At 30.2% G+C, this 23,619-nt stretch overlaps 1 pseudogene; it reads right to left on the bottom strand.

Moving 5' to 3' along the window:
* Positions 1–20,129: 20,129 nt before the first annotated feature.
* LOC18598085 (UDP-glycosyltransferase 73C3 pseudogene) lies at positions 20,130–21,797 on the bottom strand (annotated as a pseudogene).
* Between the last annotated feature and the right edge of the window lie 1,822 nt (positions 21,798–23,619).

Here is a 23,619-nt window from a genome sequence, read left to right as displayed (position 1 = left end):
TCTTATTCTTAGGTTTTATGCCAACTTATCAGGCACACGTCTTTACCCCGGCTCCTACGGTCTGATTCCAAAGTATTAAACACAAAATAATGGATCCGATGATTGTTGGTCTGGTCCTTTAGGTTTGATATCTCTTTTATCTGGATTAATAGATTTGATGTTGATAAGATTCGACGATCACTTTCTTAAAAGAATTACACCAACTTAGGAAGTTTTCATGTTATTTCCGAAACTTGCTTTTCCCAAATCTTCTCCTTTTAACCTTGCTTTTTTCCATAGCTGTTCCTGTGTTTAATTTATTATACTAATTTATATCTATTTTGATTGTAATATTCAATCAATTGATCATTCAAAAGGGTCTGAAAATTGTTGTGATTGGTTCTTGATTGTAGAATGTAGACGTACAAGTTACATCGCGCAATGTTTTACAAAATCCGTTTGCGGGACCCAAAAATTTTCTTTAAAAATCCTCCTTTCATAAAAGAAAGTCTTCTAGAGTTGTTCAAGTTTACCTGTTTGGAGTAACATAACTCTCTTGTTGTCGAGTGTTCAGATTTGTCTTTACCAATGAATGTCTTCCTCCTCTTTTGATCCTGTCCACATGTCCCTTGCATGAAAATATTGACACACCTATGTGCCCACACTGTATAATAATAGAAAAGTCCGAAGTCGGCACCGTATAATTAATGTTATCTTTAACCTCATTTCTTTGGTAGCATGTGTTTGTTTAAATCAGAGTGCTATTTTTTATCTTAAATTGAAGAGTTTGGAGATCTTAAAACAAAGAGAGTTCATCCCATAATTTTTCTCTAGTAATAGTAAAAGTTACGTAAATTATAATAATTAAAGTTGCTCACTAATAGTACTAGTTTTGACACAGTTACAATCTGAATACACGTTGATTTTGTATACATTTTGGTATAATTTAAAAACCTTAATACCCGGTTCTTACCACCAATGTTTTTCTAGAACAAGCATAATTGAGTCAATGACAATTATTCTTAACTTATTCAAACATTTCTTATGAATGCCTAATTCATAAAGCATGACTTCTGATGTCGATAAATGAGAAATGAGAATGGATTTGGAACCCCGCATTATCGTAACTTCAAACTTTTATGATTCTTTCGTTGTTGGGTAGCTGGCAAGTTATGAACCAAATGACGGCCCACGTGAAGCGTGATTTTAGCGTTTTTGGGTTGGGTACGATGCTTATACAAGCCTTTCTTATCGTGGACCACGTTCCCAGGGTGCTAGAATTTCCATAATTTTTTTAACTTTATCCTTTTAATTATAAAAGAGCACAACTTTACTGCCTTAGGGATCCAAAGATATTAAAAAAAAAAAAAAATTCAAGGGTCATTTCATATGTATGAAAGGAGTTATTCCTTTTCATATAAAGTGTCGAAAGTGCATGAATAGTTTCCGTTGAACGACTAGGACTTGACCGCTGATTTTCGTCAACTCCCATCAATTGATATTATGATTGATCATCTGAATTTTTTTCTTTTTTTTTTGTGATATCTACCAATTAATTACTTCTATGTATGTTTTGCTTGTCAATTTCCGTTAATTATCATTACTAATTCAATACATAATGACCGTTGAATGACCATTATCAGTTGTTTGATTATTGTTAATCATCAAACTTTGATTTTTAGTGACAAATAATGACAATGAATTATTGCTAAATACTAATTAATTTAAGAAATAACGTAGATTATAATAGAAATTTTAGGTTCCAACCCTGATGTTAACATGCAAAGAAGTAGTGACCTGATTATATACATTGTATGCTTTTAAAAGGGATTGAACCTTGACTGTCCATTTGAACAGCCAATAGTATTGTAAATTTAACCAAATTCATTTTTTGATATTCTATGAAAAGGAATTATATATATATATATTCCCACTTGATTAAAGATATATATTGTTTTGTTTTTGTTAGTTCGAGTATTTAACAGGTAATTTTAAGATATTAAGGTGCAAGTTTGGGTAATATTTTTAATTTTTATTCGAGTGATTATAGGATTCAGATTTTTTATAATTTAATAAAGTTCAAGTTCAGGTACTTAAAAAATAACGAGTACTCTACCCATTGATATCCCTAAACTAATGACCATGAATTATATAATCATAATAATCATAATAATTACCCACTATTGATCATCCGTTGATTTGGTCATCATATAATCATATCGGTTGGCCATCAATTGTAAACCATTACCAATAAGTTTTTGCTTTGCTGGATCCTGCATCAATCACCATCCAAAACCTAATGAGAGAAAAACATTTTTTTATTCAAAATAGACAATGGAAATTATTCTTTAGTTAGCAAGAGAGAGAGAGAAAGAAAAAGTTGGCAGGATAATATGACTAAAACCTGTTCGCAAACAAATATTAAGAATACTTGGTTAGGATAATTTATAAGTATATAGTAATCTGTTTGGATACTTTTTTGAAATTTGGAACTTTACGCTACTTTTCATTCACAAACCCGATTATACCCAAGCCCAATTGTTGAGGTGTATATTTTCATAACCAAACCTGCTTATAAGAATATTGTCGTAACCAGCATATCACCTCCATCCCTACCCCCAACACCACCTTAGCCATACATGAACAAAAATGCTTGCTTCCCACCCTATATATAAAATTTTGTCAAGTGTCTACTTGATGCTTGTAACATACAATATTTTATCCCTATAACTAAATAAAGAGTAAATTAAACACTATCAATGAAAAATAATAAAATTAAAAGCTCTTCATCTCATCACTTATTTTTTCATTCTTCCATCTTTCAATCACTCATCTTTTTAGAGTTTTCCCTTTTGTTTCAAAGATATAGAGACTTCCTTGTGAGATATCGATACTTCATTCATGTAAACCTAGAAATTGGGTCGTTTCAGCTCATATCTACCTCATTTGATCTCCTAAGCTTAAGCTCTATCTTTTGTTCTAACTTACATTTGTATTTGGCTAAGAAATCTCATTTCTAAGCTAGTCTAACATAGCTCACATTAGAATAAACTTAAGCAACTCACACATCAATCAATTCAACAAACAAGCTAAGGCTAGCTAGTGATGATGGTATACACTACAAAAAATATGGTTTTTTCTGACGAAAAAATTTTCGTTGAAAATTTTCAACGGATTTCCAACGGAAATTTAAAAAAATTTCTATCAATTTTTCCCGACAGATATCCAACGGAAAAATTCCGTTAAAAAAATTATTGGCGAGTAAAAACAAAGGAGACAATCAATTCTGACAGAATTTCCAACCGAAAAATTTTCGTTGGAAATCCATTGAAAAAATTTTTGATGAGCAAAAAAAGACAGGAGACTACTATTTTTGATGGAATTTCCAATGGAATTTCTGTTGAAAATCCGTTGAAAAAATTTTTGGGAAGCAAAAAAAGACAAGAGACCACAATTTCAGACGAAATTTCCAACGAAATTTCCGTTGGAAATCCGTCAAAAAGTTCTAAGACTAAAAAAAAAATTTAAAACCCGGTTGAAGTTTCCAACGAAAATTTCGTTGGTAATAATAATTTTTTATTTTTTTATTAAAATATTTTTACATTTTTATAAATTTTATTAATCTTTTATAAAAAAATTGATATTATTAAAATCAAATATATTCATATGTGAAGTTTATAATATTTAAAAGTTTAATTATGTTTTCTTTTGCTTATTTTTTTTACTTTTTTGTAAACTTTATTGAATCATAAATTATAAAATAATAATTTCAAATTAATTGATTCTATAACATTATAAAATTGATAAAAAGAAGAAAATAAATATTTAAATTTAAAAAAAACACATGATAAGATCTAATAAGAAATTTTTAAAAAATACTAATACTTTATGTATGTTTTAATATTAATTAGTTAATATATATATAAATTAAGAAGATAGATATATAATGAACTTATTAATTTAATAAATTTAAAATATATTAGTTTATTATATCTATGTATACAAATTAGAATGATAGCTATATTAGACTATAAATATAAACTTGCATTATTAAAAGAAAAAAACTTATTGTATTAGTATTAAATTACTGACACGTTTGACTCGTGGAATAGATAGGAATGAAATAGAATAGTTATTATGTGAGAATAGAATGAGGTGAGAATATAATAGAATAAGTATTATGTAGTTTGGTATGATAAATGGAATAGAGTAAGAATAATTATTGACTTATTACAGTGTTTGATTGGTAACAATAGCTTTAGAATAGGAAAGGCATAGAAAATAAAAAGATAAAAATACCCTTTATTATATTTAATTATTTTTTATTTTATTTTTTAAATATTAATAATTTATAATTAATTAAAATATTAATAATTAATAATTTAAATATTAATATTTTAATATAATTTAATTACTAATATTTTAATTAATAATATTTTATTTATGATTTAATATTATTATGATTAAAATATTAATAATTTTTATTTTTATATTCATTAAAAAATTAATATATTAATAATTTAATAAATAAAACATTAATAGTTTAAAATATTAATATTTAATATTTTAATCATATTAATATTAATAATGTTTAAATTATATATAAAATATTAATATTTTAAATTTTATAAATAATTTATTCTTTTTATTCTTTTTTTTCTTCTTTTTTTTTCTTTTTCATGGGCCGGTTGCCGGAAAGGCGATCGGTGTAATAAAACGCTGATCTGGCGCACCATGTGGCCTGATCTAGCCACTACGACGCCAGATCGGCGCTTCCCCGCAGCTGGATCTGGCCGTGGAGTGCTAGATCCAACCGTGGGATCTGGTCGGGAAGCACCAAATCCGGTGCTTCCCGCTGCCAGATCCGACCGTTGAGTGCCAGATCTGGCTCAATCTCCATTTGAATCTTGTTCGACCATATTCGGTCATAAAATCGCTGTCATAATAGCTTCCGTTGCCGTCGCCGTCGCAGTCGCCGTCGCCGCTAACATCATCTCCGGTGTTGATGCCACTTAAAGAGAGAATGAGAGAGGAAAGAACATGAAAACAGAGAGAAAGAAGAAGGGAAAATGAGAAAAAAAAAATATATATATATATATATATATATATAGGTCTAGGGTTATAATATTTTTAAATGATAAAGGGCATTTTAGTCTTATCATAATTCAGAGCTATTCCCATGGTCACGAAATAGCAAAAACCATGGGAAACCTCGAGTTTAACTATGCCTTAGTTTTACCCCTTTTGAGAGAATAGCTATTACTAGGTAATAGCTATTCTTTGTGATATAGCCATACCAAACGAAGGTAAGCTATTCCCTTGGGAATAGACAGGGAATAGCTTAGCTATTCCCTGTACCAAACGTGCAGTACAAGTTATATTCTTTAACTGATATAACTTTAAAAGTTAATATATATATATATATATGTATGTATGTATATGAGATATTTAAATATCGTACATACATACATGTTAATATGTTTTATATGTAAGCTTATAGTAATTTTATTTATATGATTATAGTTATTAGTTTTATTAGTTATTATCATATTTTTCATAAAATTATATTGATTAGCAATTACACAAATTTTGTTATATATATCAAATTATATTACATAATATTTGTATCATTAATATATATAATAAATTTAGTAATATAACATTATATTTTATATTGAGTAATTATTAAACATTAATTTATTGATAAAATTCAAAATATTTAAATTTGTGTTGCTAGGGTGACTTGAACCTTTGCCCTAATGAAAAATAAGTTAAACCTTAACCAAGTCTACCACCCATCCATTTAGATTTTCAAACTCCCCAACTTAATTTCAAACGAATTGGAACTGCCATATAACTCAAATGGAAATTGGTGATTAAATATGTATAGTTTTTAATTTATTTAAAATTAAGAACATTGAAATTCCGAAGTAAGACCCTCCCATCGTACTGGTAGAGTCTTAATTGAAATCCTTAATCTAAGGAAATTCACTTGGAATTGTGACTTCTCACATTTTAAATGGACATCCCATCATCGGTATAAATTATTCTTGTGATTAATATTTAAAACTCAATTTTCTATGCTTTCTTAACTATTAATATTGACCTAAAACATATATTTTATTATTATAATTAATATATTTTTACCTCATCATTGGAACCCTTGTTGACAAATATTTACTTTTTCTTTTATTTTATTATCATACTTTTATATATTTTTATTTTACTTGTTTATTTATTTTTAATTTTTATTAATCATTTACTTACTCCCATGTCCTTTTTCTTCTTTTCCTTTCTTTTTACTTTTATCCTTCTTTCTTTTTTATTATTTATTTCTCTAACTGAACTAAATCCATTACTACAACTATACTTTATTTAGACATTTATTTTTTTTGTTATATATGTATGTTTCATTTGCCAAGGTTTATATATTTTTTATAAATATTCTCCTAAATTCAAATCCTTTCTATAACTAAACATTTTTTTAAAAAATATATATTTTTACTTTATTATCTTTTTACTATTATTATTTACATACATTTTTGTTTGCATTAATTTCCTAACTCTAAAAATATTACCTAAAGATTTTTTAGAATATTATGCTAAAATAATTTGAACTCAATTATACACAATTACACAATAATTCTAAGAATAAACAAAATGGACCAACCCAAGCCACAATAGATCTATAAAAAATAAAATAAAATAAAATAAAAAAATAAAGCCTTTACCTAACTTGGGCTTAAATAATGTCCCAAGAAAACTGATCCACGCAAGAGCGCCCCAGGCCTGTCTCTGTAACCTAGTGTGCTTCACACCAAACGCACCGTTTGGTGCTTATGCAGCAATTTCTCTATCTCTTAAAACTACGCCGTTTAATAGCTACCAACCCTAGGTATAAAAAACTATCTTTTTCTCCTCTCCCTTCATTTTCTTCTTTCCTTTTCTCTCTCTAGCCGTAGCCACCCTCTCACTTCTCTCTAAACTTTTCAACTGCCTCTTTTTCCTTCTTTCTCACCTTCCCCTCCACCGGTGGCTTAAAGCTCGATCACCCAAAACCCTAAATATCCCTTCCCTCCGCAGACAATCCCTAGATCTGACAAAAAAAAACAAAACTTGAATCTTTCTCTCATTTTTAGCAGCCAATTCTTGATCGGTGCAAAGAGCTCCGATTTCTCCTTCCTTTTCGGTGCCAATTATCCCACTTTTAGTCCTTATCTGTTCCCTCTTTTTATTTTATTTTATTTTATTATTTTTAAATTAAAAATTAAAAATTAAAAATTTTATTATATTATTTGATTATTTGATTTATTTTGTTATTAATTTTTATTATATATATTTTTATTTGGGGAATAGGTGTATGCACTGACTTTTTTGGTGAGTTCTTGGACCGGATCTTGTTGCTGAGCCTATTTACCGAACGTAGAGCCTTGTTGTTGTCGATCTGAGTGCCTTGCTCACTTTTTTCGTTGAGTGCTTGGAGGGGATCTTGTTGCTGAGCCTATTTGCCGAGCGTAGAGTTCTTGTTTTGCCGACCGTAGAGTCTTGTTGCTAAGTTTATTTGCTGCGAATCTTGGGCTGGATCTTTGGTGAGTTCTTACTGTATTTTTTGTGGGAATTTTTTGTAGCACTTGAAACTTGGTAAATGCAATGGCTTGAGTGCTTAAGGCTGCATCAGGATTTTTTTATTTGTACTGTTTATAGTCAACATCTTCGAATTCAGAAAATGAAAAGCAAAACAACTTGAAATTAGATTTCTGTAGAATAATGATGCATAATCTTGTTACTGTTGCTTTTGATTTCTTGTTATTGTTGCCTTTGATTATAGCTGCTTCAGAAATTGGATTTGTTTTTCAATTATCTTAGGCAGCAGATATAGCAATATGGTAAACACAAATTTCAATAACAAGTATGAGAGGGAACATATACATATAGCTTCTATGAAATTTCAATTGTTCAGTAGTAAACCAACGGCTGCTGCTGCTGCTCGAGCATACTTCTCCATCTTCTTGTTAGGATCCACACCAAATACTTGGACCTCACTATTATCAGCATAGTACTCAAGATTAAGGCCTGTGCCTATGCCAATTTGCAATACCTTTTTGGCCTTTCCCCGTAGTTCCCCAAAGAGCTGTGACTTGTAACCTGCAACCTTTGACATATAATAAAAGAGGTGTCATTTCCAATGGATATTTTTGACTTTGAATTTCAGTTTTTAATATGTGTTTCTTTTATATAATATGAAATTCAAATGTTGATGTGAATGGATATTTTATTATCGAAATGAAAATTGGTAATTTTTTTGGAAAATTGGTAATCGAGTAAAATAATTTCCGTTGGAAAAGCATTTCAAATGGAAAATTCTGTTGCAAATGCTTTTTTGAATATAAAAAAATTCCGTTGGAAATGCATTTTCAACGAAAAATTCCGTTGAAAACAATTTCCAACAGAATTGTTTCCAATAGAATTTTCCGTCGGGAACTTAATTCCTAACGGAAATCCAGTCGGATACCCTACATTGAGCTTATTTTTCTAACGGATTTCCAACGAAAAGTATTACCGATGAAATTTTCAACGAAATTTTTCGTTGAAAATCCGTTGGAAATGCCTATTTCCAACGAAATTTAGCATTTTTCCAACGGAAAATTCCATTGGAAAAAGTTGATTTTTTTGTAGTGTATACTTATCTTCCTACTTGGACATACTATTGGTAACGGTATAACCCCTATTACCTTAGGACATACAATTGGTAATGATATAGCCCCTATTACCTTGGGACAACTTTGGTGCATCTTGGAGTGGAATCACTACCTGACTCCTGTTCATATAAACTGTTGGTAATGGTATAGCTTCTATTATCGTGGGTCACATGGTTGGTAATGGTATATCCCCCATTACCCTAGGACATCACAACTTTCTTTATATCTCTTAGTCATAATCATACTCATCTTTCAGTTCATTATAATCATTTAATACCCATACTTAACTGTTATGGTATGTGGAAGCATCATCACATACAATTTGCAAATTAGCATACATCATGTGCTCATTCTCATATTGTGCATATCATTGTCATCTCATAAGCTCATAGGTGGGAATATCATCCTCCACCTTAACATCATATAACATACATGCAATCCATACATATCTCATTGGAACAAAATAACCCATTTAAAATTCTATAATATGTACATAAAATTGTATAATCATTTAAAAATGAATCCTTTAAATGAAAATTTTAAAAAGGTTACAAGTAGTGATGTTCTTAAATTTTTCAAAGTAAGAATAATTATGAGACCTTGCCATAAGTATTCAGTGGTAATCTCATAATTAATTTTTGCAAAAAAGATTTATTTATTAACAACGTTTATATACATAAAAGACAATAATAAATAAATATTCAAAATTTTTGCAAATTAAAATTATAATATTAAATAAATAAAAATTCTCGAAGGATGAAATCTTGAGAAAGTTACGAGTAATAATTTTAAGAGAAATTATAGGTGAGGAAATTTCCTATAATTTTGCCATAAGTTTTGGAAAATTTTCGAAGATTTTCAATATAAGGATTTGCATAAATAACAGTGATAACAAAAATAATAAAAATAATAATAAGATGAAATAAATAAAAAAAAAGTATAAATAAAATAAATAAATAAAATTCTTCGATGATGAAATTTCGAGAATGTTATAAGTAATAACTTCAAGAAAATTTCTAGATAAGGTATTTTTCTCGAATTCTGCCATAAGTATTGGAGTATTTGGAAAATATTTCAATATCAAAAGATTTTATTTGTTTTAAAATAATAAAATAAAATAATCAAAATATAAAAAAGTAATTAAGGAAAATAAGATTGGATATCGAATTTAAGGATTATTTATTAAGTTTAGAAAGGATAATACATAATTAAATAGGTACACATAGTGGGCATTGTGAGGGTGCTAACACCTTCCTCACACGTAACTGTACTTCCAAACTTAGCTTGTTAGTAGATTGAAACCTATTCTTTGAAATGAGATTAAATCAAGCTTAGAACCTCATTAAAAAAATATAGATTTATCTAGTTGGCCAATCACACCTAAACAAAAATAAAAAAGATTGGTGACAACTCCTCTTTAACTTCGAATAGTTGAGTTTATGATCTCACTCATTATGAAAACAAGTATATAATAAAGCTGGTCGCTTTATTATGTTAAGGTTGTAATGTCTAGATGACTTGCAATGTAAGGAATGTGATTAACTACAAGAGAATGATGAGTTTCAAATCATCAAGTAGTTGACTTCGAGTAATGACACTATAATTTGATCTAGAATCATTTGAGAATCAAGTTTAATTTTAACCGTTACTTAAACCTTGATCTCACACTTATGTATTCGTTTAAGGTAGAATCGAAATCTTGATGAATAATGGACTCGTGTTTTATCTCCTTATAATCTTTGATATACCATGGGCATGATCATCATATTGGGTTGATCTAGACTCATATGTTGGATTATAATTGCAGTTAGCATCTCGGAACATATATTCAAAAAGTGGAGTCTATAGCATTAACATCACTTTTAGTGATTTTAGAAAGATTAGTGATTAATTTAGACTCAATGGATTGATGAATTAGCTACTCATCACGTTTTGATACTCAAAAGATTAGATTTAAAGTAGTAGATCACCAAATGGATGAAATTTGAGATTAGGAGACAAAATTTACATAAAGAGTAAAATGGTAATTTTACTTTTTATCATTGGATGGTTATGAGAGTTCACAACATATGGTTTGTAATTGGACAACCAATATTAAACATTAATATTGGACTCTTTCTTGTAATTGTAAATAATCCAAGAGTGCGACCATAAATTTATAGTGGAATGATTCCATGGTTAATAGACTTGAATTATCTTAATGAGATTAAGAATAATTCTAAGTTTATTGAAGTTTGGAATATTTACGTCCAAATAGATTTCTCACTTAACTTCGTAAAATTCAACTTATTTAAGATGGAATACGTGTATTATTAATTATTTAAATTAATGTTAAAAAATGATAACTTTAGGTGTTTTCTTAATTAAGATAAGAGTTGTCTTAATTTTGACAAGGTGCATATGTTGTCTTAATTTAGACCAAAATATATGTGTTGCTTTAAGACACGTGCTGTCTTAATTGTATTATTTTTGATAAGTTAAAAATTGTCTTAATAAATAAATATTTTTAAGACAAGAGTTGTCTTAAAATAGAAAATATTTATTAAGATAATTATTATCTTAAGATAAAATAATATTGGAGGATTTTAATTATAATTAAGAAATTAAATTGTTTATTCTTTATTTATAATTAATTATAATTTTATGATAAATTATAAGCTCCATGTGTTTTTTTTTAATTAGGGAAGGGGAATTCGAACCCTACTCTTTAGACAGAGAGATCATGCATCAATCAATAAGCCAAATGTTTAGGTGCATTATAAGACTCCATGTTTGATTAGGATTCTTTTATTTTATTATTAATTATTTTTAATTAAAAATAGCTAATAATAAATTAGAATAGTTATTCAATAACAATCCCTATTTTGACATGGACAAATAATTATAATTATATAAATAATTATTTATTATTTAATTATAATTTAGATAATTATTGGAAAAGCATAGTGCAACCATAACTTTTTATGGATGACGAACTTGGACTCTTTATAAGAATTTAATTATAATTAAATTCTTTAAAAATAAAAAAGTAAGCATATAAGGGAATCAAGGTAAGGCAGTGACTCATAAAACAAGTGTGTATAACGCAAAGAAAATTTCTCTTCTTTGGTCGAACCCCTTGCTACAAAATTCTTCTTCAAGAATTCCTTTCTAGCTGTTCCTCTCTTAAGTCTCTTCTTTTTCTCTAATGTGTTTTTTTGTATAGACCTCTTACAACAAAGATAACCATAGTTTCAAAGAAGAAAAAGAGAGCAATTCAATAGCTACCATCTTGATTTAGTATTCCACACCTTGTCTACTCAAGATTTAAGTTGAAAAAATTCTTGAAGAATAAGTAGTAAGTTGATTGGGTCAAGAAATTATAGTTTTGGTGTCGTGGTGAATTCACTTCAATTCACTAGATGATAAAAATCAAGATTCTCATAAGAAAAAGGTATGATTTCTAATTTATTATGATTCTTGAATTTCTAGATGTGATTAAATCGATTTGTTTGATGTATGATGTGTACTTCCGCTTGTGTATTTGGATTGCTTGCTTCCATAATTAGAAAATTTTTAAAATTCATAGTTTACACAACACACATGCATAGACAAAGATCTACTCCCAACATATGAGTGATTTAATGCCTACATTTTATTAGCCATGGACAAGCCAATTGTATTAATGTTGGAGTGGATTAAGAGAAAGTTAATGAAAAGACTATATGTTAAGAGGGAAGGTATGGAAAACTATGTAGACCCAATCGCTCTTACCATACAAGGAAGGCTTGAAAAACATAAGGTATAAAGTAGGAATTGTTGGCCACTCTAGCTAGTAGGAAGGTATATAAGGTGGACTATTTCAACAAATCATGTACAATATATATAGTTACAAGAACTTGTTCATTTAAGAGATGTGACCTTATTGGTGTGCCATGTAAGCTTGTTGTGACTTAGATGTTCATGAATAAAGAGAAGCCAAAGGAATATGTAGATTAATGCTACACAAAAGAGACATACTTGAAGACATACAAAGGTATGATACATCTAATGCCAAGCAATGATGAAGGGACTTAGACTGATTTGAATTCAATTGAAGCTCCAATTATGTTTCAACCTTCAAGAAGGCTTAAAAAGGCTAGGAAAAAGGCACTAAATGAGTACAAGAATACATACAAAGTTTTCAAGGGCAAATAGGCTAGTAAAATGTGGTAACTTGAAGGTCACAATGGTAAAGGCTACAAGGCTAATGTGACAAGAAGAACGCTACATCAAAGAAGAAAAAGGAAACAAAACGACAATTTTCAACAACGATAGCTACTATATCTCAAAACCCCACATCTCATAACTTTGGTGCAAATGTTTATCAATGTCATTTTAACTTTCAAAGGTAATGAACAAAACTTATTACTAGTCTTTTGTTAATGTATATCATAAATGTATTTTTATTTTTGTATTTTATCTTTTAAATAAACCAATTAGAAAAGCAAAAGTACAAGCTGTTACACAAAGTCTGACAACATAAGTTGCAGCACATGGTGGCAATAAACAAGCTTTTTTCATAAGATTGGTAATTATTTCATTAATATATATATATATATATATATATATATATATATATATATGAAGTTATACTTAATCAACCAACAAAGTACTAAACTGTTTTTCATTAGTTTAGCAACCTTTTATTTTAACACATCCCTCATTTTTCAATTCAACTTTTTATCATTTACTTCAATGCATACCACAAGATCTAAGGCTTCCAAGGTATTCCTTTATAAAACATATTTGATAACATTTTTTTTAAATATTCAATAGCTTATTTTCAGTTTTATAGCTAACTTTGTGTTTAGAATGCAATTACAACCTTTGACACCAACAACTAATACAAGGAGTTAGATAGCTTTAATTAATTAATTGTTAGCTAATTATCACCTTTTTTGTATAGAAGCTGTGGTTATTGATAGTTGTATGGTGGGTTCTGTCTAAATAATTTTGTAATAGATAAGAAAATAAAGTTTTTATATGTCCAAAGTGATATTACTTACTTAAGATGATGATATTATGCTTACCCAGCAACTATTAAGGTGAATTTTGTGTATATGTGATACTTTTAACATAATGTAACACTTTATTTTGGTTAATTGATTAGAAGATGAATTTTTAAAGTCTATAGAAAACCTAAGAATTGTTTAATCCAAGGTATTATTATGTTGTGGCTTGTTGGTGCAAATGGGTTTTAGATGGAATTTAAGGAATTGGTAAAATTGACTTCAAGGTGAACCTTTCAATAGACATTATCTTTAAGACATATTTCGAGAGTAGACTGTTAGAAATTCCCAAGCGTTTGCAAAGTTGTTTGGCCTTAACGCCTACTTTTTTTAGCAAGTAGATTATAAAGAATTTGGACGCTTTTGTAGTTGAAGAGAACTTAAGTGCTTACGTTAATTTTCAGAACGCAACACTTCTCTTGCTCTTGATTTTTTTGCTCTTGTTTTATTTTTGTTTTGATGTGTTAAAATGGTTGGTAATAAGCCCTTTATATAGACTTGCAAGTGTCTCTTCTTCAAGGGCATAGCCCTTTCATCAAGGTACTTCTTTGTCTAAAAGACATATTTACCTTTTGCAAGACACAACCTTTAGATAAAGGGTTAACTACCTTTTGAAATTACAACCATTCATTCATAAGACACAATATGAAAAGTTAATTTTTCATTTTACCTTATGTAAAGACAATCACTTATTCCATAAGACATAACTTTTAAGCTTCAATATGAAAAGATAATTTTTCATATCCAAACTTTTGATTTGTTGTGTTTTTCCAATTATCTCATAACCTTTGAGCTAATATAGTTTTCCATGTAAAGAGACAATTCTTTTATTTTAAAAATACACCAACAATCCCCCACCATTTTCAAAATTTTCAAATACCAACAACTTTGGGAATCTTGTTCATAAATGAAGGTATTCCTCATATTTAAACCTTCACTTAGTGAGTGTGGTTGGTTCTAATCTGAATTGATTGGTTGACCAAGCATTAAACCATCAATTCTTCATTTGACTAGTTGGGCCACTAAACACACACAAGCTTTCTTGCTTATTTTGTATCTAGTTTTACTAACACGTTTTATGATCTTGTGTTTTGCATCCATTCATAAGTGTTGTAAAAGTCAAGCTTTTAGCACCTAGAAGTGGCCATACTTCTACTCATATAAGTAACCTTTATCAGAAGTACCTTGTAATTATAGTATTTCAATATATACATGTTATGGGTCTATTAAGAATTTTTGTTCAACCTTACCTTACACATTATGAGAACCAAGCACCATACACCTTAAGGATGAAAAATATAAATTAGTGCTTGCAATCATCCATATGGTAGAATGGTTGGTACCTAAGATTTACAGGTCAGCCATAAATGTTAAGGTGAGCTCTCACTATTGGAGATTTAGTTAATAGGCTTGAGACCCATCCCTCTTACAGTTTTTATCACCAATTCCTTTTTCAAACCTTTGGTAAATGGATTCGCTAAATTTTCATAAGACTTCACAAAACGTATAGTGACTATACTATCTCTAATTATTTGTCTTACAATGTTATATCGAAGTTTAATATATCAAATCTTTCCATTGTATGCTTGATTATATGCCTTTGATACAATTGTTTCATTGTCACAATGTATCAAGATTAGTGCCATTGGTTTAGGCGACAATGAAATTTCATAAAGTAAATCTCTCAACCATTTCGCTTCTTAAATGACAGATGCTAAGGCTATAAATTCAGCCATCATGGTAGAGCTTGCTTGACAATATTGCTATTTAGAACCTCGAGAAACAAAACCCCCCACCAATTGTAAAAACTCAACTAGTTGTGGAAATATGATCTGTTTTATTTGAGTTTCAACTAGCATCTGTATACCTTTCTAAAATCGAAGGAAAACTTGAATAATAAATACCATAATTTACACTCGAGCATTTAACTCATTAGTTCGTGCATCATCTCCTTGTCTAAAAGAGCAGGGTTCAAATCCTCTTTCCCTAATTATAAAAAAAATTACCATAATTCATTGTACTCTTTTAAGTACCTTAAAACTCTATGAACAACATACCAATGTTCTTTACTTGGATTACTTGTAAATCAACTTAGCATCCCAACCGTAAAAACAATGTCTGAACTTATACACACCATAGCATACATTAGACATCCAAACACCATTACATATTTATTTTGTGCCACCACAAGAACCTTTTTGTTTCCTCCACTTATTCCAAATAAGTACCAAAGATTAACATGTTATCCACATATAAAGAAATGATGACACCTCTACCATTATGGAACTTACTATAAATACATTTATCAGATTGATTGATCTTAAAGCCGTTAGCTAGCACAACCTCATCAAACTTTTGATGCCATTGTTTAGGTGCTTGTTTTAATCCATACAAGAACTTTACAAGCTTACATACTTTCTTTTCTTGACCAGAAAAGACAAACCCTTCAGGTTAGTCCATATACATCTCTTCATCTAATTCACCATTTAAGAATGTCGTTGTAACATCCATTTGGCGAATTACCATCTTATGTATAGATTCAAGTGCTATAAGCACTCTAATTGTAGCTATTCTTGCTACCGATGCATATGTATCACAATAATCAACACCTTCATTTGTTTAGAGCCTTTTGCCACCAACCTTACTTTAAACTTATTTACGCTTCCATCAACTTCATTTTCTTTTTGAGAATCCATTTACCACCTGTTTACTTGTAATCTGGTGAAAGGTCTACCAACTTCCAAGTTTTATTTCCCATTATCGAGTCCATCTCATCTTGCATTACTTCTCTACAAAATGAAGCATCTCAATACTTCATTACCCTTTCTACTAAGTACATGAGGAAATCAAATCCATATGTCTTTGCTTTTCTAATTCTTTTACTTTTTCAAAGTTAAGTAGTTTCCTCACCATTTTTTGAAAGTTTATCACTTTACATTACTATTTCTTTGATTCTTGGAATTGAATTGAACCTTGTTTCATCAAAAATAGTGTCCTGTAATTCTATGACTGTATTAATGGAATATGAATCATTGGGCTCTATCACCATGAAGCGATATGCTTTATTATGTTCAGCATATCTTATAAATATATATTCAATTCCTCTTTCACTCAATTTTCTTTTCTTTGGTTTTGGAACTCTTACTATGGCTCAACATCCCCAAACTCTTAAATAATTAAGGTTTGGCTTTCTTCCTTTCCATAACTCTTAAAGAGTAGTTTTACTCCTTTTTGTTTAGGATTCTATTTAGTATATGGCAAGCTGTTAATAAGGCTTCACCCCAAAATCCTTTTCCTAAACCCAAATTAGAAACCGAAGCATTGATCATTTCTGTAAGAACTCGATTCTTATGTTTCACTTCACCATTTGTTCTAGTGCGTACAAAGCGGTAATCTCATGAATAATACCTATGGACCTGAAATACTTTGGATCATAATTTTCACCTCCTTTATCACTTCGTAAACATTTGATAAGCAATTCACAAAGCAATTCAATTTCATTTTTATAGATTTTAAATTTCTCCATTACTTCATTTTTAGTATGCAATGAGTAAATATAACAAAATCAAGAAAAGTCACCTATAAATGTTACGAAGTATTTCTCTCCACCCGTTGATGGAGTACTATGCATATCACAAACATCAAAATGTATTAATGCAAGTAATTTAGAATTTCTTTCTATCTTAAGAAATGAGCTTCTTGTGATTTTAGTAACCATGCATGTCGTACACATATCATTATTTCCATCAATATTAGTATCAACTATAATTTAGCCATATTATGCATTCTTCTATAATGAAAATGATCTAATCTATTATGCCATAAATTAGACAATGTTGCTTTACTATCATGAACATTAAATGAGGCATCAATATAAGTAGAACTAGTAGCATTTTTATTAATATTAAGCTTGAACATATTTTCACATACGTATCCACTTCTCACATATTGTCCACCTTTTGTAAGGACAAACTTTTCCGTTTCAAATACTAATTTGAAGCCATACTTATTCAACAAACTACCCAACACAAGATTCGTTCTAACTTCTAGTACATAATAAACATTGTTTAGTACAAGTATTCTTCTAGAAGTAAACATGAGTTCCACAATGCCTTTTCATTTCACTTGTGTAATGGAGGAATTTCCCTTGTACAACACAGTTCCATCATTAACAGCTTCTAAAGTCTTGAATAAACTCTTGTCCTTTCATATATGATTAGTTACACTAAAGTCAATCCACCATGCTCCATCATCTTGGATAAGATTGACCTTGGAAACCATAAGCACCAACTTGTTGTTGTTCACACCTTGTGTCTTGTTGTTCAAAAGTTTACATTCTGCCTTGAATTGTCCAAGTTTGTTATAATGGAAACATGGCTTCTTTTTGTTCCTTTTAATCTCATGACTTTTTCATTCCTACCAATGGAATATATTCTTTTGTTGCATAAGTCCGGCTTGTTTGATGGTTTGTGTTCCATCACATGGACTTGCGAAGTCTCAAGATTCTTTTCATATAATCTTTTTCTTTTTCATCTTGCTTGACTTTTTCTTGTTTACAATAATCTTCTTCTATTCGAAGATGATTACCAAGGTCCTCGAGAGACATTTTTTTTTCTTTTTTTTTGTTTTAGAGTTTTCTTAGTGTCTCTCCATAAGGGGGAAAGCTTATCAATTATAGAAGATATTACAATAGCTTCATCCATTTTAAGACCATATTGCTTAAAGTTATTTAGAATGCATTCAAGCTCATGTAATTACTCCTTAACAGAACGATTATCAACTATTTTGTAATTATTGAAATGACTAACCCAAAATTTCTTGCTACTTGCATCTTTGGCTAGGTATCTTGCTTCCAATACCTTCAAAGCGATCTAACTTGACAATATTGGTAGCCATCTCTTTAAGTGAAACCATTTTGAATTTCAACACCATAAAAAATAAGTCTTAAAATTGTTGATGAAAATGGGGTTTAGATGGAATTTAAGGAACCAACAAAATTGACTTCAAGACGTGCTATTCAATAGACATTATCTTTAAAACTTATTTCGCCTTCACCACTTGGTATATAAAGGGGAATAATGCTAATAGCTTTAGGGATACAATAAAGCCAACACCTAACTTTATCTTACATTTAACGAACGTAGACTGTTACATACACCCGAGCGTTTACAAAGTTGTTCGGCCTTAGAGCTTACTTTCTGTAACAAGTAAATTATAAGAAATTTGAACGCTTTTGTAGTTGATGGGAACTTAACTATTTATGTTAATTTTAAGAACACAACACTTCTTTTGCTTTTAATTTTTCTTCTCTTGTTTTGTTTTTGTTTTGATGTGTCAAAATAGTTGGCAACGAGCCCTTTATATAAGCTTGCAAGTGTCTCTTCTTTAAAGACACAACCTTTTCATCAAGGCACTTCTTTGTCTAAGAGACATATTTACATTTTGCAATACACAACTTTGGGATAAAGGGATAGTTAACTTTTGAAATTACAACTATTCATTCAAAAGACAGAATAGGAAAAGTTAATTTTTCATTTTATCTTATGAAAAGACAATCACTTATTCCATAAGACATAACTTTAAGCTTCAATATGAAAGATAATTTTTTTTTTTTGTGGTGTTTTTCCAATTGTCTCATAAATTTTGAGTTAAGATAGCTTTCCATGTTAAGAAACAATTCTTTTATTTTGAAAATACACCAACATGGCTTGCTTACCTTTGAAATGTTTATATTTTTAATTTCAAGCCAAAATAATCCTGTGGGCATCTCCTTTGTTATTTCGGCAGCTATATATCTTAGTTCTTTAAGTATCAGAGTTTACAATTTTTTTGGTGTGCATGCAAAATTAAGCGATAAGTGTGAAAATTATTCAGTTCTGATAATTACAAGTTTATAACAATGAAAAAGGTTTACCAAAGAAATGTTTTTCTGGAAATGAAAAGAGTACATAATAGAATATTGTTGTCAACTAAGTTTTTTTTTTCTAGATCTAATTTCAATTTAATTAAAATCAAGAAGGGAAACATAGCTGGATCCAAAACTTAGCAGATCCAACACAAACATGCCATTCATGTACCCATCAAAAAAGGGGATAAGGTACTAACACGAAGAGAATAAAAAAACCAGAAATACAATCCATAATAAAAGTCATCTGACCATAGTAAAAGCTTAAAAAAGAAAGAGCATGGATCAGACAAAAATATTTATTTCATGAAAGATGTATCTAAATTGAATTTTTTCTAACCTCAAATGTGTGAACAAAGTTTAAGGTTCAAATATAAGAAATAAGATTTTTAAATATAAAGATCTTATTATCTTTTTTTAAAAAAATTTAACACCATTATTCTTGAGGGATTAGAAGTAAAACACAGAATTTTATATGAGGAAAAAGATCCTCATGATATTATGTGAGAAAATATCTTATCAAAAGGGATTTATGTGATTTTTATGATGATGATGGTATGCGTTTCCTTAAGGTTGTTTCGACCACGATAAACAAAGATCATTCTGATCAAGCTTGCAATTGACTCCCTCTCAGAACTTTGTTTGATTGAATTTTGGCTTTTGCATAACATCTTCAATCAGCAGAGTGATGTTAAGGTAAGAAGACCCACCCTGTGCTACTGCCTTCTCTGCCGTAGCTGCAAGCTCTGCTGCTTTTTTTCTTCTTTGCTCTCCTTCCTCTCCTGCATCCATTAATTTGTCTATAGCCTTCTTAATATCTTCAGCCTTCACCAATGCCCCAGACTTGTCGTTTTCGCCAAAGTGCATAACAACCTGCTGAGTCCCAACCCCGACTCCTATATCTAGTACTTGCACAATGAGTTTCTCATTATAAAACTGCTCGGCAAACAAAGGCCATGTAATCATTGGAACACCGGCACAAATTCCTTCAAGCGTTGAATTCCAGCCGCAGTGTGTTAAAAATCCTCCAATTGCCTGGTGAGATAAAATTAGTACTTGAGACGCCCAGCCCCTTATTAAGAGGCCTCGTCCTTTTATCCTTTCCTCATATCCCACTTCATCTAACCATGTCTCCATCTCTTCTCTTTTATATCCTTCTCTTAAGACCCAAATGAATGGCCTGTTTGAGGCTTCCAAGGCTATGGCAATCTCAATTAACTGCAAAGATGGTATGCGATTCAGGGTTCCGAAGCAAACGTAGATTACAGAGCCTGCTGCCTGGAAATCAAGCCATTTCATGCATTGGTTTTCATCTATCGCGGGTATTCTACCCCGTTCAGCCTTATCTAAGATTTCCCTGTTGCATAATGATACAGGACCGATGCACCAAACTTTAAATCCAGTGGCTTCTCGATATGCTTTCACATATTCTGTTTCCAATTCCTCAAAAGTATTCAGGAGAACTCCAAATGCTCCTGCCTCAGAAGCTTTCACAGTTTGGCGGAAAGCCATCAAATCTTTATTGGAACCTGGATTGAATGATGAAGGCAACTGGGCTTTTGTGAATTCAATTCGATGAGGTAATCCGGGTATCACAAAAGGTTCTGAATCAGAAAAATGCTCGTAGACCATGGATTTGTGCAAGTTGTGAGAGCATATATGAGTGAAGCTGCTCGTCCCATCAAATAATATCCTTGGAATCTGGAACTTGGAGGCAGTAGTAGCTATCCAAGGAATATTTTTGTCTGTCACTATGCAACTTGGAAATGGTTTCATCCCTTGCAGTGCTTCTTCAAGGGGTTCTTGCAACATGCTTTGTGCTGTCAAGAATTTGCCTACCAAGTCTAGTGAAGGTAGGCGGTCAATACTTTCACAGCCTTTGGGCAGGCCAACCTCAGTTGAAGGGAACTGGAGTTGTAAGAAATTGATAGGTAATCCAGATTTAAGGGCACGTTCAATGACTGAACCAAATCGAGTAGCGTTTAGCGGGGTTATAACCATGGTGACAGCTACGTTCCGCTCTCCCAGTAATCTAGCAATATCCATCAGGGGGATAATGTGGCCTGGACACATCAAGGGTACGAACAGAAAGTGAGGTTCACAGCTTTCCATGTTCATTGCTTTGTGAATTTCTGGGCAGAGTGACAATGATCCGGACGAATGCGTAATATTTGATTAAATAGAAGCTAATGCTTATTGATTGGAATAATCTTTGATTAATATAGCAATTTATTCGGTGTCCCTTATCGGCTTGCTGTCATTGTCTACCTGTTTTTAAGGTGCTTGTGACGTAAGAGCCTACATATGCATTTGTAGATAATTAAACATATACAATGGTGTCTCAATGTCGTTGCCCTGCCAATTTGACTCTCAATCTTGTCGGTTTCTCATTCTGGTCTTCAAATGCTGTCTCATTTGGCAAATTCATTTAATCAGAGTCGGTGGTAAGCGGCAACAGTTTACTCTGTTCTTCCGCGTTCATCATGAGACGACTTCTAGGGCAAATCCAAACAGTAAATATGTAGTTATCAGACATGGAGCACAGGAATCCGACTGCATCAAAAATTACCCATGTTTTAAAATCTTCCAGCTAATAAACTACAGTTGAGGATATTCTCCATAAAAACAGTATATACATAACAGTTTTTTAGAGAAAATTGTGAGCAATGATTTTTTTGATAAAAACATTTTAAAAATAACCATCCAAATGAATTTAACTGTTTTTAGTCATATTTAGTTATGATTTGACAAAAACACCTTTTAAACTATTTCAAATAAATTAAAACATTCATCACAATTTTTTTCATTTATATTTCGGATTTCTCTCTCTCACCATCTCACTCTCTTAAATTTTATCAATTTCTCTCTTCAACATTCGTATGCTATACTTTCGATTTTTCTCTCCCGCGTTTTCAGATTTCTCTTTTTTACACTTTCAAAACACCAAACAATGATTTTGAAGTGCTTGGGTGGGTGGTTATTTGAAAAATTCGATTTTTAGATATTTTGGATAAAACTAAAATGATAGAAATAATTACAGATGTATGAAATAATTTTTAATTGAATCAATTCGAGACTTAGATACTAATAAACTCAAAATTTAAAAATTTATAAACTTAGGTTTTTAAAGAAAATTTTTTTATTTTTAGTCAAAGTAGATGTTTTAGATAAAAAAATTATATTTTAATTTATAAAAACATGGTAAAAACACTTTAATCGGTGCCAAATTATCAAAAAAATAAAAAAAAAATAGAAAGAGTTGAGAGGATTTAAAGTTTTAGTTCGTAAGTAACAACAACATTTTAAGTATTAAAGTGTAACAAAATCTTTTTGAATATGTCGTGTAACAACAATATTTTTTCAACATGACGTATAACAATAACATTTTTTTTCAACATTGGTGTGTAACAAAATTTTTTAACCATGACGTGTAATATGTTTTTATACATGACGTGTAACAACAAAATTTTTTTTTCAACATGACGTGTAACAACAGTATTTTTTTTCAATATGGCGTGTAACAACCTAACCATGATGTGTAACAACAATATTCTTGTGCAACATGACGTGTAACTATCTAACCATAACGTGTAATATGTTTTTGTACATGACTTGTAACATCATAACATGTAATTTCATTAAGAGTAATTTTATTCAACTTGGTTAAAAATAGTTAAAATTATAAAGAAGGTTATTTTTAAAAACATCATATCTTTAAGGGTTATTTTTTAAAATGATCTGTTTTTATATGATAAAGGATTTTTAAAGCATATATTAAAAACGTACACCGTACTTTTTTTTTCTTTTCGCTCAATCAAAATGATAATTTTATTAATCATCCCAAAAGGGTAAAAACTGGAAAGGTCCAAGAAGAACAAAAAAAAAAACAGATCAAATCCAGAAGTGGTCTGCCCGCTGTTGTTACTTGCGGGTTCAAGAACCCGACCGCTAGACGTGAAAAAATTTAGGGAGTCGCCACCAATCTTTTTTTTTACCTAGGTGTGAT

This window comes from Theobroma cacao, chromosome 5 (genome assembly GCF_053813885.1).
Source record: "Theobroma cacao isolate CCN51 chromosome 5, ASM5381388v1, whole genome shotgun sequence".
Classification (NCBI taxonomy): Eukaryota; Viridiplantae; Streptophyta; class Magnoliopsida; order Malvales; family Malvaceae; genus Theobroma; species Theobroma cacao.
This window is presented reverse-complemented; position numbering and strand designations above follow the sequence as displayed.